We start from the raw sequence: 242 nt of genomic DNA, 5'->3' as shown, positions 1-242 counted from the left end.
CGGCAGGGAGGCGGGGAGGCGGGGGCCCCGCCCCCCACCACGGCGCCCGCCTCTCTCTCAAAGCCCCGCAGAGCTCTCTGTCCGCTCGTCGTACCCGGGACGGGACCGCCCAGGGGACGGGCTGCACCTTCATCCAGTTAGAAAGTGGCCTGCAGGGCCCGCGCCTGTGTGTCCTGCCCGAATTTTTAAAAGTATTTATTAGGTCCGTTTGTTCCCAGAGTTTCCTTCTTCTTGAACTTCTA

Source organism: Myotis davidii, unplaced genomic scaffold, assembly GCF_000327345.1.
Source record: "Myotis davidii unplaced genomic scaffold, ASM32734v1 scaffold892, whole genome shotgun sequence".
Taxonomy (NCBI): Eukaryota; Metazoa; Chordata; class Mammalia; order Chiroptera; family Vespertilionidae; genus Myotis; species Myotis davidii.
Note: the sequence above shows the minus strand (reverse complement) of the source record.